This window comes from Etheostoma spectabile, unplaced genomic scaffold (genome assembly GCF_008692095.1).
Source record: "Etheostoma spectabile isolate EspeVRDwgs_2016 unplaced genomic scaffold, UIUC_Espe_1.0 scaffold00001853, whole genome shotgun sequence".
Classification (NCBI taxonomy): domain Eukaryota; kingdom Metazoa; phylum Chordata; class Actinopteri; order Perciformes; family Percidae; genus Etheostoma; species Etheostoma spectabile.
The window spans coordinates 54,667-71,354 of NW_022602819.1; the positions used below are offsets into that span (position 1 = coordinate 54,667).

At 44.3% G+C, this 16,688-nt stretch overlaps 4 non-coding genes across 4 annotated transcripts; 1 reads left to right on the top strand and 3 right to left on the bottom strand.

The window, feature by feature from the left end:
- The first annotated feature begins 5,451 nt into the window (after nucleotides 1-5,451).
- On the top strand, nucleotides 5,452-5,524 carry trnak-cuu (transfer RNA lysine (anticodon CUU)). The gene has a single exon. It is a non-coding gene; the product is annotated as a tRNA-Lys (tRNA).
- A 2,098-nt stretch (nucleotides 5,525-7,622) lies between these two features.
- LOC116675389 (U5 spliceosomal RNA) lies at nucleotides 7,623-7,734 on the bottom strand. Its single transcript, XR_004328404.1, has one exon. It is a non-coding gene; the product is annotated as a U5 spliceosomal RNA (small nuclear RNA).
- Nucleotides 7,735-12,164: 4,430 nt separating this feature from the next.
- On the bottom strand, nucleotides 12,165-12,355 carry LOC116675390 (U2 spliceosomal RNA). Its single transcript, XR_004328405.1, has one exon. It is a non-coding gene; the product is annotated as a U2 spliceosomal RNA (small nuclear RNA).
- A 278-nt stretch (nucleotides 12,356-12,633) lies between these two features.
- On the bottom strand, nucleotides 12,634-12,750 carry LOC116675384 (U5 spliceosomal RNA). The gene has a single exon (XR_004328398.1). It is a non-coding gene; the product is annotated as a U5 spliceosomal RNA (small nuclear RNA).
- Between the last annotated feature and the right edge of the window lie 3,938 nt (nucleotides 12,751-16,688).

The window sequence follows — 16,688 nt, forward strand, 5'->3', positions numbered from 1 at the left end:
AATAAAGTTAATTTGTCCACAAATTGCATTAGGTTATCAACGTTTTCAGCGAAAAAGAATACCACAGCTCAAGTCCCTGGTAAGGCAACAGCTTGATTCTGGGATATGTATGAAGTGCTCGCTATCGTCATCTGTCATGCAGGTTTGCAGGATGTTCACAGTCTGCTAGTGGCCATGATGAGTTGTGACTTTGAGCTTTTTAACCGTTTTGGTCAATTTAGCCAATTTCAACCAGTTTGTGCAATAACAATTGGTGTTCTCAGGCAATGTGTAAATCGTGGTCTACCCTCCTGCTGTCCAGGAGACCGTGATCATGGCAACAGCTTAATGGTCTTCATTTAAGTGCACTTTAATTTGTAGTTCCGGAGGTTGTTTTTTCCACCACCCTTTGTTTTGGAAGCCTGGGTAGCTCAGTCGGTATAGCATCAGACTTTTAATCTGAGGGTCCAGGGTTCAAGTCCCTGTTCAAGCGTAGAGTTGCACATTCTGCTAGATGAGTTGTACATTTGTCATGCCTGAATACTTCAGACACTGCCATATCATTTGTGTTCCATGCATAAGTCTTTAAAAAGAATTGTGGCTGCTTTTCAAGCAGGTTTGTATCATAACAATGTTGCTGGTAAGTCTAAATGAACAATGGGCAACCTACATCCATCTTGCTAGCACCCAAATCTCTGTACTCATCTCCCTGCTTGGATAGAAGGTCATCTGGTGCATTTTTCCTGTCACGAGGGCTAAGAGTATAGAAACGGAACAAGAGGGAGAGTTATTTTTTTGCACCCAAACAGTAGTAAATTTTACTTGTCTGAAGCTGTGTTGTTTGAATTAGATTATCAATGTTTTGAGTAAAAACGAATACCACAACTCAAGTATTTGGTAAGGCGACAGCTTTATTGTGGGATATGTATGAAGTACTGATCTCTATGCTTTGATGGCAAGTCATCTGGTGGATTTGTCCTTCCATGGCAACAGCTTAATCTTCTTCATTTACTTGCACCTCAATTTGTAGTTCAGGAGATTGTTTTTTCCACAGACCTCTGTTTTCAATGTTGGTGGTACGTCTAAATGAACAATGGGCAACCTACATCCATCTTGCTAGCATCCAAATCTCTGTACTCATCTCCCTGTTTGGATGGCAAGTCATCTGGTGGATGTTTCCTCTCACGAGGGCTTTTGCTTGATTTACGTATTGTGCTTCCGCATGAGGACACTAAGAGAATAGAAGCGGAACCAGAGGGAGAGTTGTTTTATTGTACCCACTAGCAGTAAAGTTTATTTGTCTGTAGTCATAAAATTGCATTAGGTTATCAACGTTTTGAGCGAAAAAGAATACCACAGCTCAAGTCCCTGGTAAGGCAACAGCTTGACTGTGAGATATATGTGAAGTTCTCGCTATTGTCATCTGTCATGCAGGTTTGCTGGATTTTCACAGTCTGCTAGTGGCCCTGATGAGTTGTGACTTTGAGCTTTTTAACCGTTTTTTGGCCAATTTAGCCAATTTTCAACCAGTTTGTGTAATAACAATTAGTGTTCTCAGGCATTGTGTAAATTATGGTCTACCCTCCTGCTGTCCAGAAGACCGTGATCATGGCAACAGCTTAATGGTCTTCACTTAATTGCACTTCAATCTGTAGTTCAGGAGATTTGTTTTTCCATAGGCACTCAGTTTAGAAGCCTTGGTAGCTCAGTCGGTAGAGCATCAGACTTTTAATCTGAGGGTCCGGGGTTCAAGTCCCTGTTCAGGCGTAGAGTTGCACATTCTGCTTGCTGCCATGATGAGTTGTACACTTTGGCATGCCTGAACACTTTCAGACATTGTTGTGTCATTTAACCCTTGTATTGGCCTTTGTGTCACAGGGACATGTTTAGCTTCTGGGACCTTTTGTACCAGCCTGCTGTTCCGCTTCGGGCTCCCCAGACTCCGCTTTCATTCCATGTCAAATGCCATCGTGGCCTCATCCTTCGGGTCTCGGAGACCCCCTGTCTTATTATCATGCCATTATACGTAAGTTCCACCAATGCCGTGGCGCCCTCATCCTTCGATGTCATCTTTCTCCTACCCTTGATGCCTAAGCCTCGCCATGCGGGTACCTGGGACCCAGGGGTGTGTGTGTGTGTGTGTGTGTGTGTGTGTGTTTATCCAAAAGGTTCAAGGTTTGTTCGGGGCTTTGTCCACGCGGGCCAAGAGGCTAAGGACAAACACAGTCTGCACAGTAGTAGGCCCGCGTAAAGCTCCCGCAGATGTATCTCTTGCAGCCACCGCACACAATGTGTGATTTGCAGTCCTTTCCCTCTGGACAGAGCTGACACTGCTTCCTTTTGCTTTGCACCCTCGGTGTGTCCGGTTCAGAATCCCCGTCCTCCTCTAGGCCCCTTGTGACTGTGCCGCCGCCGCTGCCGCCACTACAGCCGCCACCACCACAGGACCTCCTCGGTTTGATGACGGCTTTGACAAGTGCGGCGGACGCCTCCGTGCGAGGCAGACGCCGCCGTCTCTCGATGAGCGGATTCACAAACGCCCTTCCCAACTGCTCGAGGAACACCCTCCTCTCGTTGAGCTTGCCGCGCATCCACTCGGGCCTGAGCTCTCGCCACAGCACAAAGGCGTTGTAGGCGGACACGTCGAGGATGTTGTGGAACACGGCGAGGGTCCAGCGCACCATCTTCCTGCGACAGCTGTATGTGTCCACGAGCTTGTCCAGGTTGTCCACGCCTCCCTTGGTGTGGTTGTAGTGGAGGATGATGTCAGGTTTGGCTTGCCTGCCGGCGCCAACGCGCGCATCCCCCGTGTGCAGCGTGCTCAGCAGCACCACGTTCCTGTGCCTCTTGGGCACGTAGGACACCAGAGTGGGGACGGGCGTGAAGGCAAACTTGGACGAGAAGACCGCACGGCCCTTTGTGGCGAGCAACGCCCCCGGCAGCTCAGGCTTGTTTTTGCCCATCGTGCCCACCGCGGTGAGGCGCCGCTCAACGAGCAGCCGCTCAACGAGCAGCCGCTGGACCAGCAGCCGCTGGACCAGCACGTAGGAGGTGAAAAAGTTGTCGCACGTCACGTTACGCAGGCCCCTCAGGCCCTAGGTCACGTCCAGCACCACGCGGGCGACCAGATTCCTCTCGGGTGTGTGAAAGTGGCGTGTCCAAACAAGAAGATGGAACATGATGGAAAGAGATGGAAGAAAAAATTTAACACACACACACACACACACACACACACACTAAGACAATTGTACGGCAATGGTACAAAAAAAACCCGAAAACAACAACAAAGCAACAAATACAACACCTCTAAAGGGCACCAGCTGCTCGTCCACCGTCACACACCTCTCGTACGGCCGCCAGTTTGTCCAAGGCTTGGCGGACAGCTCTTGACTCACGGTCGTCGAATCGCAACAGTCTAGAGTACGCGTGGAACTGCTTGATTGGCATCGTGGCACGGAAAATGGCCCTGCCGCTCTCGTGCCACAGGCTCTCCAAGGCCTCGTTGCGGGACCGGTACACGCCCGCGAGGAGCAGCAGCCCGAGGTAGGCTCGCAGGTCCGTGACGTCCATCTCTTTCCACTTTCCGGCTGTGGCGCATCTCCTTTGACCCTCGAGATTTGTGGCAGCCACAAACAGCAGCGTCTGTTGTGTCCTCTTCTTGGTCGGGTTTGTCTTTTTCGGTGGCATGGCAATGAGGTCTAGGGACACTGGGATGACACGTTTTCGAGGACCATTTGACTTTGCCATCTTTTGACAGAAATGTTTCCTCATCCTCCTCTTGCCCCTCGTCTTCACTACCATCTTCTTCTTCTTCTTCTTCTTCTTCTTCTTCGTCGTCTTCTCCTACTTATACTTTTTGTCTTTGTCTTCTTCTTCCTCTACTTCTTCTTCTTCATTCACTTGTTCTCCTTCTTTGTCTTGAACTTCAACGTCCATTGGCCTTGGTCATCATCTTTGTTGTCGTCGTCGTAGTAGCAGTAGTCTTTTTTGCCGCTGTGGTCGTGTATGTGTTGGTCCTCTTGTGACGCACACCCACCGCCATCACAGTCACGGTGGTGGTTGTCGTCGTCGTGTTTGTCGCAGGCCTCTTGTGGGTTTTCTCCTTTTTGTACCTTGACTTCAGCGGAGACATTGCTAGCGGCAACGCCGCTCACGAGAATCCGATGCAGCTTCAACTCCAGAGTCAAACGACGGGCCATGCTGCAGCTGCTCCCCCGGCTGTGCCGAGCCACGTGCAACAAGTGCACAGGTCCAAAACAAGATGACGTGAAAAAAAATGACGACAACAAGAAGACAAATGTGTCTAAAGTGTATATTGTGTGTGTAATAAAAATAATGAGTAGACTGATGTCAAGCCTTTAGTTTTATTTTTTAACCTCCCTTTCCACTCGCCTTTGCCTTTCCTGTTTTTACTACAACTACAAGCCACTGGCCAGAATCCCGGGGACTCAAAAGCAGGACGATGGGAGGGTAGCAGAACTAATACGTCCGATTGAGTGTACCACCAATGCCAAGGGTCCCTGTGACCTGAAGGACAATTCCACGAGTCCCTGGGACCCGAAGGACAATGTCGCGGGTCCTAGGGACCCGAAGGACAACAACACGTGTCCCCGTGACCCAAAAGGACAACGCCACGGGTCCATGTGACCCGAAAGAACAATGCCACGGGTCCCTAGGACCCAAAGGACAACGTCAAGGGTCCCCGGGACCCGAAGGACAGTGCCACGGGTCCCAAGGACCCATAAGGTCAATGCCACGGGTCCCTGGAACCCGAAAGACAACGTCAAGGGTCCTCGGGACCCGAAGGACAATGCCACGGGTCCCAGGGACCCGAAGGACAATGCCACGGGTCCCAAGAACCCATAAGGCCAATGCCACGGGTCCCTGGAACCCAAAGGAAAACGTCAAGGGTGCCCGTGACCCGAAGGACAATGCCACGGGTCCCAAGGACCCATAAGGCCAATGCCAAGGGTCCCTGGAACCCGAAGGACAACGTCATGGGTCCCCTGGACCCGAAGGACAATGCCACGGGTCCTTGGGACCCGCAAGGCCAATGCCACAGGTCCTATGGACCCGAAGGACAACGTCAAGGGTCCCCGGGACCCAAAGGACAACGTCAAGGGTCCTATGGACCCAAAGGACAATGTAAAGGGTCCTATGGACCCGAGGGACAATGGCAAGGGTCCTATGGACCCGAAGGACAACGTAAAGGGTCCCCGGGACCCGAAGGACAATGCCACAGGTCCTTGGGACCCGCAAGGCCAATGCCACGGGTCCTATGGACCCGAAGGACAATGTCAAGGGTCCCCGGGACCCAAAGGACCCTTGACGTGGTCCTTTGGGTAGGACAATGCTACGGCTCCCTGGAACCCAAAGTACAACGCCACGGGTCCCGGGGACTCGAAGGACAACACTATGGGTAAAACTGCAAGGGTCCCCAGGACCCGAAGGACAACAAAAGGGTTAAGAAGTGCCTGGCTAGCTCAGTCGGTAGAGCATGAGACTCTTAATCTCAGGGTCGTGGGTTCGAGCCCCACGTTGGGCTGTGGTGTTTTAGAGAGTAGGAATGCCAGAGTTCTGCACTGTATAATGTGGCTGTATTGGGTCTGTCAATCGCAAGAATAGCAGTTCCATCCCAGTGTAAAAATACCTGTAATTTACCAGACTAAAATGTGCGTGGATTCTACAATCATGGCCTGTGCTAAACTCCTGTTCCTCAGATCAAACTAAAGTCTGGTGACAATGCATGTTCAAATTCTAAAACTTCAACCTATTGTGCTAGAACTGCAGCTTAACATTCTAGAACTACAATGTACCATTTTAGAACTGTAATTAACAGTTTAGGACCGCAACTCTTGAAATTCTACAACTTCAACCTATTGTTCCAGAACTGCAACTTAACATTCCAGAACTGCAGGTTAACATTCATATTCGTAAAAAGGAAATGCAGCTTGAGTCAGTTTCCCGATATCATTTGCCAACAGGAAACATTTGATACAGAATATTATTACCAAAACACAGACTTGATTTTGCCAGTAAAAAGTAATAGTAATATTGTGATGAATTTGCCAAATAGGTGACACTTTCTCATCCATCACACTCAATAAATAAACCAGATTATTCAATCCATAACTCCACCTCTATGCAAAGTAGTCTCATCCAGGAACTATCGCACCACCCTAAGGGAGAATCATAAACCTAGACCAACGAACAAGGAGAGTTCTGTCCTGCTCGTTTGTTCCTCACATTTTTACCCAGTTTTTTCTATTGCGTGCAGTCGAAGCAGGATATGAAAAATTGCCAACACATTGCCTGCTCCTATTCTGTGTTAAATTAACTGGATAAACTGGATTTTAAATTACAGATTAGGGTTTTAACAGGTCCTGCCATCAGGGCTTGTCCGGGAGTTGAACCCGGGACCTCTCACACCCGAATTTGATACAAAATTGCAGGAGTACCTCATACCTTTTACCAGGTTCAGGTGGTTAATAGTTATGGTCAAATGAAGCTTCATTAAGCTTTCTGAACAATGGTCTTCATTTTGGGTTCAAATCCCACTTCTGACAAAAATTGTTTTCATTTGGAACTAACATCTAAGACATGATATTGGGAATAAAGAACATAGCAGTTCTTTGTATTCAAGAGGACATGAATGTGCACGAGAAACGCAATTGCAAGTACAGTGTTTTGTGAGCCTCTTCATTGTCCACACATATAAAGTTACTGACTGTGATTTAACTGAGGGATTCGGTGAAAGTTATCTTTTGTTTTGTAAAACTTTGGGTTGTGTACAAAACAAGAGAAAAGGGTTCTTTGTTGCATCCAGGCTGTTATGTATAACAGCAAATTGACATCATTCCATCCAATACGGGCAAGACGGGGTTGACAGATAGATTTTAAAATCCACACAGATAAACAGTCATCGTAGCTGTTTGCAGAATTTCCGCAAAATTTACCGAGATTAAACTGGGCCGTATAGTGGCGATTATACAAAAAGAGAGAAGTACTTCCACTTGTTGTTACCTGTCGTTGCTATGGGTAACAAGAGTTCATTTTCACACGTTTCCTTGGGGGCCCGTAGTGGATGAAATGGTAAAACATTTGGCCCTGGATGCATAGAATGCCTGCCATATTGAGAGACAAAATGTGGGTGTCCTGAAAAAAGGTCCTTTAACTCTGTCTCCCTCACCTCTTCTTTTTGATTCTTGTTATGTCTCGGCAAGAAGTATTATGCTTTTGGGTCGTCTGTCCATCTCTACATCAGAATCAGAAATACTTTATAGATCCCCGAAGGGAAACTCTGGAGAAGATTGCTCCTTCGAGCCAGATTTGAACCAGCAACCGAAGGATTTCAACTTTAAGCCTCTACAGTCCTCCGCTCTACCAACTGAGCTATTGAAGGGAGCTAATACAAAACCCCCTGGAGGGAAACAAAAACATTCACATAAACTCGTAGATCAATTGACAAGTATCCCACCCAGAAAAGAGATTCTAGCCATTTTTCAGTCAGGGGGAGTCCTGTCGTCTCAGTAGCTGTCCACGGCCCATGAAAATTGGCAAGGATCTTGCTTCTATTATTTAGGTGCTGTTAAGAATCTGAGTCTAGTTAAGGACAGCGTATTTTTTTTTCACAAGTACAAAAGGCTCGGCCAAACAGCAAAGCCCACCAAAAATAGTTTCAACTCATCGTTCCCCTCCAAGGAAGTCTTTAGTAAAAGGTGAAAGACTTGTGTGTTGGAAGAGAAACCAGAGTGAGTACAGCCGTCTGATCGAGAGCAGCAGAAAACCCTAGTGGACCCAGTCCAAACCATCGTGGTAAGCCTCACTGGGTGTCCAAACTGAAATGATAAGAGGAAACATGGTGGACTACTTACTGATGTTATATCTGTACTCACAATGCCCTGTTTTGAAACACCAGCCAATCTCAAGTGTCAAATGTGAATAATCAATGTATGAGTAATCAGGAAGCTCACATAAAAGATATTTGCAAGGTCTACCAAATGTTTAACTTTACAACCTGTAAGCTGTTGGTACCTTGGTTTCCACAGTTTCCCGTACCTGAAGATCTGAAAAGCGGAGCAGAGTGGCGCAGCGGAAGCGTGCTGGGCCCATAACCCAGAGGTCGATGGATCAAAACCATCCTCTGCTAATTACTATGCTTTGTTTCAAAGTAAGTCTATGTACTGTTTGTTGATGTTTAACAATGCATCTGTTGCTGCAAGTGTCTGAAGTGAAATCTCTGCAATGCTCATTGCATAATACAATAAATATGCTACGCAACAGTACAAGTACATAAATAAAATAGAGACTGTAAATTATGTACATTTAAAGTGCTTGTTGTGCTGGCTGATAGTCTGAGGTATAAAAGAGAGAACACACCGCTTAGTTTGTGTGACAGGAGGTCTTAGTCTACCACAACGTTCTATAACCCTACCAGTCAGATTACCACAGGAGGTAATATCTGTTGCAGCTCTTTTAAAGACTCTACCATAATACCTGCTGGAGATGCCAGGTCCTCATACATGTAAAGCATGCGCTCTACCACTGAGCTACATCCCCTGAAGATTTTCAGATTATTTGGACTTTTTTTCTGAGATAGACATAGACTTATCTTTATTAATCCTTTTGGGATGACTACCGCAAGGAAATTGAAACGTCACTGATAAAAGAAGAAACCTGGGTAAAACATGTCATGTTAATGTTGTAAATGGCTTCAAAACCTTTAAATGCAACTGCGATGGCTGGAAATCAAACTTGGGCAAAATGCTTGCACTGCTATGGTATAAATCATAGTCGAAAAGTAACACACCTGTTGCCTTTCTGCTGGACAATACAATGTTCACTGCAAACGTGGTAACACAGACTGAAGCTATTCTGGGACATGGATGCACACAAATGGAAAGATAAAGGAGAGAGGAGCTCAGTGTGTCAAAGGAATTCCCCCGGCAGTCTAAAACTATCACAGTGTAATTACAGTTTTTCTCGATTGTTTACACACATTTTCTGAAAGAATGCCTCATATTCTCAGAACTCTACACACAAATCAAAAAACACACACACAATGGGCAAAACCCCTCAATTCTCCAGCAAAATGAAACTTTACATTCAATACAGTGTTATTTCTTCTCAAAATGGTATTTTGTTTTCAAATGACACACACAAACCATCATATGAACAGACATTCATAACAACCAGTTGAACACGGATGTGCTCAGTGTAAAACACTACGATGAATGGAAAACACTTCTTCTCCATTCATTAGAATGAATTAGGCCTTTTTGTTCAGTGTTACACTTACTACAGACAGTACATACATAAGTGTGTTGTAAAATATTGGAGAATATTGTTTTTATACTCAGAACACATAAATACACAGAAACAAATACATTTCATTTGTTCCACAAAAACAATGTACACAGTGAACATCCCATTCCTAACCAACACAAAGTTGGACATACACTACATACAAAACACCAGAAGAATTTACTGTACACAGTTACAGTAAAAAACAAAAACAAAACTACTATGCTCCATCCTCTCTTCTGATGCGGTCTGGCCTCAGCAACTCATCCACATCACAAGCAATGTTTTCCCGGGCCAAGAAGCGGGGGAAATATTGCCTGGTGATTCCAGCCATGAAGAGCATCAGCTGCTATATGTCCACATGCGTCCTCCATAGCTTGGAGAAGAGGTATAAGCATTTGTGGATTTCGGTCATACACTTTCTATCTCCAGGCAGAAAAAAATCCTCAATAGGAGGAATGGAGACTATGGAGGGAGATAAACAACTAAAAGCCTGGGTGGGGGGGCAGTGAACCAGTGATGAACCAGAGCAGCCCTGTGGAAACTTCCGTTGTCCCAAATATAATTTGTTTGTTAGTAATATCGCAATTCTTTGACTCTTTCTGAATTGCGTTCAAATGGCCCCCTGTAGACCTGCTTCATCCTGAGATGATTTCTGCACAAGACACGGACCAGTGTTGATGAGCTCACCCTATCAATATTTTGAAATATGTCATTGTTTTTCTTTGTATTTACCGTAGTGTTGTGTATGGCATTATATGACCATATTCATGAGTTCAGTTTCCTGTCAAAGAGACAGAAGAAGTTCCCGACCACCTTGTGTTGTTCTGCCAAACAAATAGTAAAATACTGTAAATACTGTGAAGGAATACAAAGTAGGAATACTGTGCAGTACTGCAATATTCTAGTGAGAGTAGATTTCTTACCTATTCTCATTTTGGAAAGTCCGGATGATGGATGCTACAGTGTACCTGCTCACATTTTGGCTGTACTCTTTGCCCATCAGAGATTACAGTCCTTGGCCTTTCTCTTCCTCTTCCTCTTCCTCGTCCACCTCCTCCTACCTTCATGGTGATTGCCAATAATGCAATAAGACTGCACGAAATACAGCAGCGCATAATTGATAATGACACCATCTTTCAAAATATACACAGTGTAAGCATTTCTGCACTAAGTCGTGTACTTGCGCGCCACAGAATAAGAATGAAGCAAATTTACAGAGTTCCTTTCGAGAGAAACACAGAACGTGTAAAGCAACTGCGATATGACTATGTGCAGGTAAGCTATAGTGTCATTGGTTCTGAATCTGGAAGTGCATACTGTAGTGCTGTGCATGGGCCTGATGTGATGCATTTGTTTTGTCTTGTCCAGAGATTGATGGAACTAGAAGCAGATGCCATGGGACATGAGCTACTTTTTGTAGATGAGGCCGGTTTTAACCTCATCAAAACCAGGAGACGTGGCAGGAACATTATTGGACACCGTGCCATCATCAATGTCCCAGGACAACGGGGTGGTAACATAACCATGTGTGCAGCTATAAGCCAAAATGGTGTTGTTCACCATCATGCAACCATAGGCCCATACAACACTGCACACATTATTGCATTCCTGGACACCTTACATGACATGCTCACTGTTCAGAGACCAGAGCATACCCCATATGTCATCATATGGGACAATGTTAGTTTCCATAGGGCTGCTTTGGTCCGCAACTGGTTTACAGACTAACCATTCTTCATAGCACTCAACCTCCCTCCATATTCTCCATTCTTAAATCCCATCGAGGAGTTCTTCTCTGCCTGGCGCTGGAAAGTGTCCGACCGTCATCCTCATCAACAGGTAGCCCTTTAACAGGCAATGGAGGAGGCATGTGGAGATATTGACCAGGCATCATGTCAGGCCTGGATACGGCATTCAAGGAGATATTTTCCCCGGTGCCTTGGACTGGAGGATATCGTATGCGATGTGGACGAAATTTTGTGGCCGGACCCAGAAAAACGACATGATGTAGGCTGAATGTTTTTTTGTTTTTTGTGAAATTACTATTTTGTGTTCTGACTTTGTCTTGGTTTTGATGAGTGTGAATAAACACCAATACTTGAAGTTTGGATCCTTGTATGTTTACATGACACAATGACAAAAGTATGACCTCAAATTGACATCTGTACACAGAGAAAGAGAAAGCCAGATGTGTTTTGTATTCATACCATCAGTGTGTAGTTGGCACATTGTGTGCTTAGTAGATGATGGCTTGTGTTTACTGTTTGATACGAAAACACCATTTTTACGAAGGTGTGAAGAGTTAATCTAGCTGTGTTCGCTTTTGCAAGAGAACTACAATGTTTTGATAATTGGGTGAAAGGTTTTCTTATTTGTGTGTAGAGTTTGGCAAAAATAGCCAATAGTTACAAAAAATGTGCTTAAGCAATCAGACAAAACTGTAATAAATGCATATACAAATCAAATTTCTTTTTGATTAATGCATATACACATCAACTTTCTTTTAGATTAATGCATATACTCATCAACTTAATTTTTGATTAATGCATATACACATCAACTTTCTTTTTGATTTATCATCACCATTCATTATGTCATCATCACAATTCATTATGACATCAACTTTCTTTTTAATAAATGCACATACACATCAACTTTCTTTTAGATTAATGCATAAACACATCAACTTTCTTTTTGATTAATGCATAAACACATCAACTTTCTTTTTCATTAAAAGGACATAACAGCTGCTACTTAGCAGTTCCCAGTAAATTACTTCTGGCGGTAAAATCTGCCAGCCACGTCTCTTCAGGTCCATTGACAGTTTTGGCAACGGGCAGCTCCACGTGCATCGTTAATTGTTTTTCCACAAGACAGAAGATGGGTGCACCGTTCCCAGCGATGCTGCAATACCGGGTCGATGCGTGGAGTGAACGGAGCAAGCCCCTTTTTCAACTCCCATTGTTAAAAATCCATTTAATATGTTGTCCCCTGATAGAGGACATATCAGATATTAAACTGATAAGAACAGATACTACACTTGATCTTAGCCAAAAGGCCGAGAAGCGATGACCACCACCTCTATGCTGTCAGATGCGACCTCCCCGGACGGTTCTCAGTTGTCACGGTCCAGTAATTTTAAATGGACATAACAGCTGCTGCTTAGCACCCCCGTCCAAGCGCTTCATGGGGAAGCACAAAAAGTTTTAGTTAAAGACGGCAATTTTGGTTTTCCCAATTGGTCAAGCTCCTGCCAACGTGCAATATTCCCATGCTGTCACATTTTGGCTACGTTTAAGAATCTGAGTTTCCTTTTGGAGAGCATATTTGTTTTTCACAAGTACAAAAGGCTTAGCCAAACAGCAAAGCCCACCAAAAATAACTTCAACTCATAGGCGTTCCTCTCCACGGAAGTCTTTAGTAAAAGGCGAAAGACTTGTGCGTTATGAAGAGAAACCAGAGTAAGTACAGCCCACTCTCGAGAGCAGCCGAAAACGCCAGTCTTCCCAGTCCCAACCCTCGCGGTAATTCTCACTTGGTGTGCCGCTTTCCAAATCCAAGGCCTCACCTATTCCCCCATTGACACAGGGCCAATATTTTGTCCTTGCTGTTTTTCTGCCAATCAAAAGTGCAAATCTTGCTACACTTTTGTATGGCTTTATCTTGTCAAGTATTATAACAACGTTTTGATACGAGAAGAAATAATGTTGTTGGTTGTTTGAGGTGAGTGCACGTGACCTGTAGACAAGATGGCTACGTAGCGCGGTTGCTCTGGCCTCCTCGCCCCCTATTTTCATATAACTATCCATTTATGTTGTATTCCTAACTTAACAACTCCTCGCTTTGAGCCCTATGTATGCAATGGCTGAAGGTTTGAGAAGCAAAGCCGGGTTGGACCCTCTGAAAGACGACGAAGGTTTTGAGTCATTCCGCCAGGCTATATCGACCTTGTTAGCTACCGCGATGAAAGAGCAGCAAACCTTCATCGAGAATCAGATTGCAAAGTTTGAAGTACGGCTGGATAACATAAAAACGGAGGTAATGACAAACACAACTGATATTAGGAAGCTGAAAAAGGACTATAAAGATCTCTCCACCCAGCTGGTTAAACATGAGAAGTCTTTCCGAACAGCATGCTCCAAACTGGAAGCACACATGGCAGAGCTTGAGGACAGGTCCCGCAGGGATAATGTTCGCATTATCAACTTGCCAGAAACAGTTGAAAAAGGAGACACAACGAAATTTGTTTCATCTTCGCTCATTACATGGTTTCCTGTACTTAACGACGGAATGATGGAGGTGATGCGGGCACATCGTATAGGCCCGGACCGCGATACTGGATCCCGCACCCTGATCTGCAAGATGCTACGCTACACGGACCGGGACCGCATCTTGAAGGCAGCTAGAGGCCATCGGATAGAGGCCGGCGGCAAAGAGATTCGCTTCGCCGCTGACTACAGCAACTACACCTTCAAACGACGCTGCGCACTTTCCCAAACGATGGAAACAGCGAGGAAACAATGTTTCATCCCGTTCCTGATTTATCCGGCTAAACTAAAGCTGTCCCGCGGGTCTGAAGTGCACCTTTTTTGAGACCCAGGCAGAGGCTGAGGATTTCCTTGGTGCTCAGACCCGGCCGACGGCCTAACGAAGGGATATGATATCTGGCTCCCAGAATCTACTTCCACAGGACTGTTGGATGAGTAAAGCGTTATTCTGCACAGACAAACACACCTCAGGGCATCCCTAAGGTAACTGTTATCTGACAAACAAGAGAGGATGTGTGTTTGTGGGTTTCTTTACTATATTATTTGCTTTACGTGAAGTAAATTCAAGATTTTTGTGCATGTACGGATGACTAATTTGATGAATAATTTTCTTTTTCTTTTTTTAATGTGGCTAGTTTCTACTGTTCTTGCTCTTTTGACATTGGATTGGGTACACAAAATAATGATTTAGGGGGTGGGCCTTTGTAACGGTGTGACAGCCGCCTTTCTCAGTTCAGGTGCCTAAATAGTGGGTGTTTTGTCTGTGGTTTTTGCCACCTTGTTAGGTTATGTCAGATGTGAGTTTTGCAATTTTACATTTGTTTTTTCTAATTTATTGTCATATTTTAATTTTTCTTTTTCTTTTTTTTGGCGACATGGGGTGGATTAATTGGATCTCTACATTGTCTACTATAGTGTATATACAGGAACATGTAACCTTGCACAGTCTTGTTTGTATTAATGTCGATGTTACACATAGCTAGTTGGAATATAAATGGTTTAAATGGTCCCATTAAGCGCTCAATGTGTCTTGATTGGCTTAAAAGGCACAATATAGATGTGGCCTTTATTCAAGAGTCACATTTTAAACACCTTGATAAACAACGCTTGTCGAACCGTTATTATTATACTGCAGCTGCAGCTACTTTCCATTCTAAAAGCCGCGGGGCCTTGGTGGTGTTAAGGCGTAGCCTCTCCTTAACAATAATTGGAAGTTATGGAAGTGAAGATGGTCGAATTGCTTATATTAAAACCAATATGTATGGGCAAAAAATTGCGTTTTTAAGTATTTATGCCACAAATACTTTTAGCCCAGAGCTCTTTGGCACAATTAGCAAGACTTTATGGGACCTGCAGGAATTCTCAGTTATTATCGGCGCTGACATGAACGCGGTCCTGGATCCCCTACTCGATAGATCTAGCGCTCCAACGCGACATCTTCCTCCGTCAACAATTGCCTTCCAAGGATTAGTTGATGACTTCAATCTCACAGATTTATTTAGAGCTGTTAATCTTTCAACTAGAAATTATAGTTTTTATTCATATAGACACAAAACTTACTCAAGGATAGATCATTTACTGGCTTCTGCAACGATATATTCTGAAATACATTCCGCTGTGATTTATCCTAACTCTTTATCTGACCACTGTGTTGTCACATCACAGCTCTCACTGGCCCAAATTCCAACTAAGGCCACAAGGTGGCGCTTTAACACTACATTACTTAAAAACAACAGCTATTGTGAACATTTTAGAAATACCTTTAAAACATGTATTTCAGAGAATGCTGACTCGGTGGGGGACCCTCGGGTCCTGTGGGGTGCGATTAAAGGATTTGTGAGAAATACTATTTCCTTCGCTTGAGATTGAACTACAAACGCTAGAACAGGCTCAGCAACGGGATGGCTCAACAGATGACGGTAGAAAGAAAATCAATGCAGCCAGGATGGAGTTGAACAACGTTTGGAGATTACGAGCTGAATTCCAAATTCAAAGGGCTAGAAGGAACTATTATTTTAATGGCTCGAGACCAAGTCATCTGCTCTCTCTTTCTCTGAAAAAAGGGGAAAAGTACTCTAATATTACAGCTATCAGTTCAGAGCAAAAACTGTTGACCACTCCCAAAGATATTAATGTTGCTTTCCAAAAATTTTACGAAAATCTATACAAATCGGAAGTATTATTGGATAAAACTAAATGTGACACCTTTTTACAAGACTTAGAACTCCCTATGCTTACTCAAGATGATGCATACAGTCTTGGGGAGCAAATTACTCTGACTGAGTTAAGGGGTGCTATAGCGGGTATGAAAAAAGGTAAATCCCCGGGTTGGGATGGAATTCCTCCTGAATTTTACCTTACCTTTTGGGAAGAGTTGGGGCAATACTTTTTAGCAATGATTCATAAAGCTGTTGAAGTTGGTGCTTTTTTTAACGATATGAATGCCGCCTTGATAGTAGTATTACCCAAGCCTAATAAGGACACCACTAAATGTGGAAACTATAGACCATTATCTATCCTTAATGCGGAAATAAAAGTTTTTGCCCGTATACTGGCCTTGCGATTAGAGCCTCATATAACGACGTTAATTAAAAGTGACCAGACGGGCTTTGTGAAATCGCGACTTGCTTCTGACAATGTACGACGACTGCTTCATGTCATCCATGCTGCTAAGGATATCCCTGCTCCATGTGCAGTATTGAGCCTTGACGCAGAGAAAGCCTTTGATAGGTTAGAATGGGATTACTTGTGGATGGTTCTAGAGCGCTTTAATCTGGGCCCAACTTTTATTAGTCTTATTAAGCTACTTTACAGTAATCCATCTGCGATGATAAACACAAACGGCATTATATCAAATAGGTTCGAGTTATCACGGTCATGCCGACAGGGTTGTCCATTTAGTCCTTTTCTCTTTATACTGTCATTAGAGCCCCTTGCACAGAAAATCCGCCAGCACCCGATAATTTCCCCCGTAACTTTCAATAATACTTCACACTCCATATCGCTGAATGCTGATGATATATATTATTATATTTTGACAGAGCAGCCATATCGTTACCGCACATTTTGGATACTTTTCAGGAATTTAGCTCTCTGTCGGGGTATAAAATTAATTGGTCCAAATCGGCGCTCCTC